General features: G+C 42.7%; 1 protein-coding gene across 2 annotated transcripts in view; it reads left to right on the top strand.

The window, feature by feature from the left end:
* Window positions 1-5,781: 5,781 nt before the first annotated feature.
* The window catches only part of lrfn5b (leucine rich repeat and fibronectin type III domain containing 5b), a gene marked incomplete at its 3' end in the record, with an annotated part of 21,803 nt that continues 19,090 nt past the window's right edge, over window positions 5,782-8,494 (top strand). For both annotated transcript variants that reach the window (XM_084082487.1, XM_084082488.1), the window contains exon 1: window positions 5,782-5,835. The remainder of the gene's footprint in view (window positions 5,836-8,494) is intronic.

Below are 8,494 nucleotides of genomic sequence, written 5' to 3'. Positions count from 1 at the left end.
ATTTGTACATGCGTGAAATGTGTCCTCTGCATTTACCCATACTTACTATGCAGTGGATGCCATTGATATGGCAGCCAGGGAGCAGGTAGGGGTTAAGTGTCTTGCTCAGTGACACTGTAATAGACTCTTAGACTGGTCAGGTCAGGGGGGTGAACCGGTGGCCTGCCGATTCCAGACAGCCTCTCTACCCACTTAGCTACGGCTGCGTATTTTGTCAGTGTGTTTATTCCAAAGAGTGCACTTGCATATTACAAATGTTTTGAGAGATCATTCCATTCTCGCCCCGGATGAGTTGTGAATGCTCAACCCACCCATCTCTCTCTATCTCTCTCTCTCTCTATACACGCACGCCCACACGCACACACACAGACACACACAGACACAGACACACAAGCTATTCCTATTGATTTGAAGTGTGTCTGTTGTAGCTGGATGGAACTATTGATCTAGCAGAGAAATCCTCAGGGTAGCTCTTTGGACGACAACGAACCCTTATATTATCAAATACCAAGAGGACCAGCGTAAGGCCATTGTTCTTTGGATAAAAACACTGAGTCTGCGAATCTCCCTGCAAAGAGAAGACTCTCTTTAATAGGCCTATATGCATATAGAGGCACGCCATTATGACCCTGTGTATAGTTAGGTATTGTGATGGGTGCCAGCTAGGCCCACAGAGAAACACGATTTCCCACTTAAGCCATGTCAACACTTTCGTGCCAAAAAGCCATGTAATACATGCAGGCACGTTCAGCATTAAAGCATAGAGGAGGAGTAATTGGTTTATGACAGAGTTGGCATAGAGGCAAGCCTCCAAAGGCATGTAGGCTCTGCAACGGGGCCAGATTTGGGTGTTAGACAACATTTGGGTGTTTTGCCTCCCTAAATAAATGTATTATCAAATTAGAATCAATAATCAACTAAATCAATAAAAAAGGAATCAAATGAATAACATTTTTTTCTGTTGGCCCCAGTTGCCATGCCGTGGTGACACGCATGACAGACTTACAATATATTTTTGTCACTTAAAAGTTACCTTGCAGCTATAATATAGGCCTACAATACCCCACGACCCATTTAGTTCCATTTCTTGAGATCAAATGGCTTGTTGTCATTTAATAAATGTTTCTCTGATTGACTAATGTAGTGGTTCTCAAAGTGGGTCCGGGGACCCCCAGGGGTCCTTGGGCTGGGCTGTAAACAGCCATAACTCCAGTTCGCAGCATGCTAAAGGCCCCAAACTTCGTAGGTGCTCTTAGACAGCCAATAGGGATAGGCTGTAATTGCTTAAAGGAGACATCCGTTCATTTTTAGTGTTATCTTTGATATGTGGCAAATCACTTACCAACGTAGAAATGCCCATTGAGTTACTCCACAAATCCCCCTGTCGACCCCCACCGTTGGCATAATACGAGGCACGAAGATAGCCCAAATTCGCCTATTTTAACAAATGCAAAGTCTGTTTTTTTTCTCCTAGCACTCATTGTGGAGCCCCATGAGACCCTTACGGGCGATGAAAGTCCCGACAAGCTAACCGCTAATAACAGAAGGAGCTAACGCTGGCTGCTTATCTCTCTGCCTGGCAACACCAGGTTGCCAGGTTTCGGAGAGAAACAAGCAACGAGCGTTAGCCCAGTGGAAGTGCATCGCTGCTTGGCAGCAGTGTTATAGCTGTATTTAACACTTAAAATGGCCATACTTCGGTGACCATTGCTCTTATCAGCGCAACATAGGACTATAGTCAGGGAAATATGTAATAAAAATAGGCTCAGTTGTTCACTTCCGGCAGAAAGTATGAACATTTGCACATGGAATCTTTGAAGTATGCTGATTCAAATTTTTCGGCTTCCTCGCAGCTGCTCTGGAAACAATGGTTGTACTTGTTCCAGATGGGAAAACACTTCTCACAACCCATGAAGAAGATGTGTTTCAACTTCAACCATGTACACGTGAAAAGGCTGATTCACGAATGTTGCTACATGCCTGGCACGCCAGCGGGGGTACAGAAGTGTCGACATCCATGCAACAGACACAGATGTGGTTGTGTAGGCTATCACAATGCCAAGTGTCATGGTTGTGAACTGTGGTTGGCATTTGGACATGGGAAAAAGTTTGGGGGAAGTCTTCTATCATCTCTCACACGCAGCGGCAGAAGTAACAAATGATGATATGGATGAAATAGAGAGGTTCTTTGTTGTCCTGTACAGAAGAACTTCTCTGAAGAAAGTGAATGAGGCACGCAAGCAGTGGAAAATATTCCATCGACAAAGGAGGCACTTTGTCAACGTGTGAAGAGAGCATAGACTGTATAAAAGAGATGGACAAAGGCAGGCCGCTGGTTTCTACAGACCGAAAATTAAGCCGATTGTTCAGGAATTTGAAATCCGCCATCTCTAATGTAAGCCCAAAAGCACGTCGGTAACAGGAACCGGCAAACAACCCCCAAAGGATGCTATTGGTTGGGTAGCTTGTCAATCAAGAGTGGGGGCGGGGAATGAATGCTATTGGTTGTGTAGCTTGTCAATCAAATCATCCCGCCCCTCCTAGAGAATAACTTACTTTATCATCAATTTTAAAATAAATGGGACCATAATTTAGCAAAACGGATATCCTGATGATTGAAAGGAGACTTAAAACTAGCGACTGGAAGCATATAGAATTTATGACATTTTTTATTAAGGTAAGAAAATATAGTCTAAAGTTTGTCAAAAAAAACATCCGCTTGCTTTAAAATAAATGCTTTCTGACACCGGCAGGGGTAAAACACGTAAAACAGCGCCAAACAGGCCATTTGTATGAACTGTCTCACTTCCGTATTGGCCTCATTGTAAATATGTCAGGCTGGCCCCTTGGAAGAGAGCAGTCTTTCAAGCGGTAACTGGTCAGGTCAGATGAATGGGCACCTGGACGAGTGGGCACCTGAATTAGGATTCACGTTAGCATGCTGCTTTGGTGTTGGTAAGTGTATATTTAACCCACTGTTCTTTAAACTCTCAAACATGACACAACAATGAGGTCAATATAAGTACAATATAAGAGTTTATTTGCCAAAATAGTACTGAGGTCAAAAGTAGGCCTAAATTATGACAGAGTTTCAAAGTACAATATAAGAGTGTATTTGCCAAAATAGAAGTACTGTAAAAAAAATAGGAAGAAAATTGGGAAAATTGTAAAATACCAAAATGAATTAAGGATACCAAAGAATTGTCAAATGATCAATGTTAAGAGCTAAGATAGAGAAAACAGTACACTATAAATGATAGAAGAAAATGTAGTAGCCTACTGTTGCTTACAATAAAATGAGGGGGGAAATGGAGATAAATAGTAGCCTACTGTTAAAAAATAGAGGGGAGAAAAAATCCCATAGCTAAACAGTACACAATAAAATTATAACAGTACTTCTATTTTGGCAAATACACTCTTATATTGTACTTTGAAACTCTGTTATAATGTACTTTTGACCTCAAATGCATGTGTAAAAAACAGTGTGCTGGAAATTGCAAATATTTTGCGGCTAATCTACCATGCACAGAACTATGTTTCTGTTCAGGACAATGCTTCCAAGAAGAACAGAATAGGAACGATTAAATAATCAAGTTAATGAGAAGTCAAATTGATTGTCCCACATGTGGAAGGCACTCCCGGTGGGGGCTCCTCATTGGCAGGTGAGTCAGTAGAATACAACAGCAGTGACAACACACAAGTGTGTGGGGAGGAATCAATTGGCATAATGACTAAATTGGGGAGAAAAAGGGGTCAAACACAAATTTAAAAATGTTTTTAGAGAATAATAAAAACAAATAAAAATAAATGTTGGAAGGAGTGATGGCAAACCCTAAATATAATATAACATTAATTTTATTTTTTTCTATGGGATTCAAAACTAACAAACATCTTAAAGGGGCTACACCATGAATTTTAACTTTTTCTTCATTTTTGTGTGTTTTTGGTCTCCCCCACCTCTCTTCTGTTCCAACAAATACCCGACTTCGAGCATGCAGGCTTTCATAGGCTATCTGTGGTTTTTGTGTAAATTGGTCTGAAAACAGTCCGTCAGATTTGTTCCCCCTGCCTACGTCACGTCTGGGAACAATTCCTCCCGTTTTTCAGTTCTAACCAAAAAAAAAAAAAAAAAAAGTTTTTTTTTCCTGATTTTTTCTGGTTTAACTTTTTCCACACAGAACCAGGACATAACATGCATACAAACTGGCTCAATAGCGCCCCGTGCCAAACAGGACAATGTGGTATTGCAGGTGAAAGTGCTTTATAAGCCAGAGAGAAGTTAATTGGAATGAGTATATCTGAGGCTTGATTTAGGCTCAAACCTTTTGAAAAACGTTTGAGGGACATAAACAATATGATATTAAATATATATATTTATTTTTAATTCATGGCGTAGCCCCTTTAAGTTTTGTCATAGTGGCCATGTTGGAATTCAAGATGGCGGCAAACCCTTTAGAACTCTTGGATCCAGCAATTTTTGAATTCAGCACACAAACATACCTCAAATTACAAAATTTCACACTTTCTGCCAGAAGTGAACAACTTTTTCACATATTTCCCTGACTACTAAGTTTGAAGGCTGCGTATTAAAATCTAGTTTTAAAGAATGGACTGAATTGTTTTTAAATCATTTTGAACATTTTGAACAGAAATGTTCTCTCATGGGGGTCCCTGGCTGGCTGGCACAAAATCTTTTCAGATGGGGCTTCCTCACTCCTTCCTTGACATGTAAATGTTTGAGAACCCTGCAGCTATACTTCAGCCTGTCTGGCTGAGGGACTGTAACCTACTTTTATGGAGGAAATGCTCGTGGATAGATAGAGCTACTGCATTGTCGTGCACTACAATTCAATCTACATTAATAAAATATGATTCTTGCCTCTGTGAGATACAGGCTGAGAGAGAGAGAGAGAGAGAGAGAGAGAGAGAGAGAGAGAGAGAGAGAGAGAGACATTGCATCTGTCTGATGTTGTTGGCACAAACGGTCTCTTATGAGGCGGGCCGATTACCATTCCGAGCACAGCACCTCTGTGGTCACCCGCGAAATGGAGCCGGGTCGGCGGCAGTAGAGGGGTTGACAGTAGTCCGCGACTTGTGTGACGCCCTGACAGGGGGCAGCGAGGGTGGTGGGGGGGCAGTCTGTCAGAGCAGGGGGGAGTGAAAGCCAGCAACCCTTCAGTCACTCTGGATTAACTCGCACACTGAGCCTGCGTCACCGGGAAAAAAAAAAAACCTTGTGAAAGCGATACGAACATCTGGCCGCAGCAGCTGTAACGCGATCTGAATTCAATTCAACACAACGAGCAGGCCAAGTCAGTCAGATCAGCGCCCGTCGCTCTCCAAAGGCGTTTTCTCCACTAAAAAGGTGCATGCGGGCGAATGCGCAGTAGAGGCACCATATAATCCCGCACCGCTGCAGCCTCAAAGAGATAGCGGGACCCTTTGGGTTTTAAGAAGCTAGATTTCTTTCTTCTTTTTTTTTCCTTTTTTTTTTTTTTATCTCCACCAATATTTGCCAGTGGGAGGCATTGGGATTTTTCCTTTATCTGCCAGTCATGGATTTACAGAAGGACATAGGAGCCAGCAGCATCAGCATCACCCGTTATTTTCGGGACACCTGAATAGTCTCAGAGACCCACACACACACACACACACACACACACACACACACACACACACACACACACACACACACACACACGCACGCACGCGCGCTACACCATCGGTTCTGTTTTCAGCATGCTCGGCCGATCATAGCCTTGCCGTGGAGAAAACAGGCTCTATATACATCATCCTCCCTCTGTTCAACTGGGTTGATGTCCCACCATCTGCAAGGTAAATTCCACCTCTTTATCGGGCTATAAATGCTGGGTATTCTGAACTCTTTTGGGGAATCTTGCCTTTCAAGAAGTGCATGATGGGTTACTGATCGGCTCCGGACCCATTACAAAAACATATTTACAATTATTTCCCCCAAGACAGAGGTTATGAGCATAGGGGTAGTATAGGCTATAAGCCACCAAGCCTATAGGACCTATACCTACCGCAAGGTCAAAAACAATATCTCCTCATTTTCTAAATAACGCAGTCTGATAGCTATTTTATTTTTAGAATCCACTCGGCTGAATATGAATATGCTGCTGCTGTGTTTTTTTCCTCCTTTTCTCTCCCTACAGGTGAAACTGAGAATGTCTAATGTATCCATTATGTGGTTGACTGATCGGATGCATGCAGGATTACATTGATTTCAGATATGGAGTGTATTTTGTGTTCTGTAATGTTTCTCCCCCTATATACTCAGCCCCGAAGAACAACCACAAACCCCCATCTGAAAATATTTTGTGCCAGGGAAATTTACCTTTTTTTTCTTTCCCCTTTAAAAAAAAACTAAAAAAAAGCAGATCTACAAGCTCACAACGCCTAGGGATGCCACACGTTGTGGGCTTGTAGATCTGTTATGTTCGTCTAGTATATCTGTTATATTCAAAAAATGTTGTAGCCTGGTGTGATATAAGGTGTGCCCCGGTTAAACCAAGATTTAAATGCAAATGAGGCGTCAATCATTCACTTTGTAAGACGCGATAAAGTCTTAAATTAGCCTTAAGTGGTGAAAGTAATTATTGGGTAAGTATGTTTCAGGCAGTAAAAATACAGTGACAGATTGATGCAAAACCTCGTGAAAATAATCTCCAGGTGATTTGTAAACGGTGGGGTGTGTAATGATGATCCTCTTTTTTATATGTCGAGTGTTAGTTATCATATATCTTATTATTCATGAGTGCCTTAGGCATCGTTGTGTAGCTGCTTCACCATTGAAACCAGGCCCACGCCTCATTTTACTGCCTCTGTTTGCTCTTATACTGCTATGTTAATATTCTCGATGCTGCTGTCTTTGCACTGATCCATATATAAAAAGTGATGTATGATTCTAGTGAACCATGCAGACTGCTGGCTCCAATGCTAGAGAGCTCATTGACCCAATTTATGCTCAGAACCACAAAAGGAGGTTTTCTCTTTCGTAGCCTACTGTTCTTTTTTTAATGGTTCTCATTGAGATATTTCAAACGCGGCAGAACTGCAAGAAAAGTGAATCTGTGTTTATCTGCATATTCAGCAAACATGAAGACATGGGCCCACGCACACACGCACACGCACACGCACACACACACACACACACACACACACACACACACACACACACACACACACACACACACACACACACACACACAAACTCGCACGCACGCACACACACACACACACACACACACACACACACACACACACACACACACACACACACACACACACACACACACACACACACACACACCTGCGCGCACACACATACACCTGCGCGCACACGCACACGCACACACACACACACACACACACACACACACACACACACACACACACACACACACACACACACACACACACACACACACACACACACACACACACACACACACACACACACACAGTGTTGCTGTGATGTAGAAACAGGGCAGTTCTCAGTGGTTGGTTGCCAGAAAAGGGAAATGGGATAAGGTACAGACAGAGACTAATACATTTCTCTCAGCCTATAACCTAATTTCCCCCCACATTTAGATAGCAATCTGGTGTTCATTTATAGCTTATATGGACATAAATTCTGTGCTAAAATGAAACGGTAGCAGCTAAAACAGTCAGGAATCCATTAACCAGACGGTTCTCCCAGAGCCTTATAGTATTTTTTTACAATCTCCTCTGTCTCTGTCTCCAACAGAGATGCACGGGGAAAAGACGAATTTCTGCATGTTTCTACAGAATGCAGAGTGAGAGATGGAGAGATATAGAACGAACTGACAGGTCTGAAAATGTATTCATGCCAGTGACACCACATCTGCGTGAAGAAAGAATGTTTTGTCGATAAGATGAAAAGTACTATTTTAGAGTGTTGTACAGCACAGCACCCTGCCCATTCAGAATCATCCCACACAAAGGCACTGTGTGCTCCTGTGCAAGTACACTAAAGCGTCAAAAATCAATGTCGAGTATTTGTGTTTGTTTAGTCTACAAAAACAGTGTTGTCTAAAGCGGTGGTTCTCGGGAGCGAGGTCCCGGGGACCTCCAGGGGTCCTTGAGCCGGTTCTCCCAGCTAATTGTTGACAGTTAGGAAATAGGAACCAAATAGACCCTTACAGGCCTTTAGGGTGTACAAATGGAAACAAATGGACCCGTACAGGCCTTTAGGGTGTACAAATGGAAACAAATGGACCCGTGCAGGTCCATTTGGTTCCATTTGTACACTCTCTGAGTCATGGGGGTTCGTGGCCTAATGCATAGGGGGTGGGGGGTGGGGGGGGGGGGGGTCGTGTCCTTTAAATGAAAAAGTTTGAGAACCATGTTTAATGAATAATTTTTGCTCCAGTAGTACATTACTATTGGACATACTAATGTTTGCCTGCTGCAGCCACAGCAGAGCCAACCTGCCAGGATTACAGCTGTG

The sequence above is a fragment of the Gymnoscopelus microlampas genome (genome assembly GCF_963454915.1).
Source record: "Gymnoscopelus microlampas genome assembly, chromosome: 16".
NCBI classification, from domain to species: Eukaryota; Metazoa; Chordata; class Actinopteri; order Myctophiformes; family Myctophidae; genus Gymnoscopelus; species Gymnoscopelus microlampas.
Note: the sequence above shows the minus strand (reverse complement) of the source record. Positions and strands in the feature narration are given on the sequence as shown.